The following is a 769-nucleotide window of genomic DNA, read 5'->3' as shown; positions in this document are numbered from 1 at the left end:
ATAAATATCTTTAGAATGAGTTGTGTTGTTCCCTGAGATAGAACTAAACATGTCTGGATGATCTGAAGACCAGAGTATTAAGGGGTTGCAGCCCACATAGGGTGAATTTCTGGTCCGGTTACATCCCTGCACCGCACCGAAGGCTGTCCCATTTTGTAGGGTCTTTCAATGGACAAAACCCCAAAAACACAGGCTGCATCTGAGTATCGCAGTTGGCAATGTCCCAGGATTTATTACGCCATCTGCAAACTAAAACGAAAGATGGTGGAGTTTGGAAATTCATCACAGACTGGACCAAAGAATTTGTTTTTATATGTTTAGCAACTTAGTTGATTAATTTAATGCTGCAATGAGATGTTAATTAAAATGCAATTGCAAGCAGTGATGGAGGAGCTAACATCCCTAAAGCCAACCCTGAATTGAGATGCAGCCATTTCTAGGTTCAACTGAAGCACAGTAATAACTCGTCATCATCACCAGTGTAGCAGAGACCCCCCTCTGGGGAACTGTAAGGGTGGAAGAAATGGACTTGATGCTCAGATGTGAACCAAATTCCCCAGCTTTCTCCAGATGAATCAGGACTTAAAGATTAACAGGAACCAGAGTCAGGAAGCTATTGGGTCACCACTGGGAACCAGGACATAACCAGGTTCATATTTTAGCTTAAATGTGTATCTGATATAGGACATTTACAAACAGAGCAATATGCCGTGATGATTTCACAGCTGTCTTTCCTTTTTTTAAAGTTGCATGTCCTTAAGATGTATTT

Source organism: Austrofundulus limnaeus, unplaced genomic scaffold (assembly GCF_001266775.1).
Source record: "Austrofundulus limnaeus strain Quisiro unplaced genomic scaffold, Austrofundulus_limnaeus-1.0 Scaffold682, whole genome shotgun sequence".
In the NCBI taxonomy this organism is placed as follows: domain Eukaryota; kingdom Metazoa; phylum Chordata; class Actinopteri; order Cyprinodontiformes; family Rivulidae; genus Austrofundulus; species Austrofundulus limnaeus.
The sequence above is the reverse complement of the archived record's forward strand: the minus strand, read 5'-3'. Positions refer to the sequence as shown.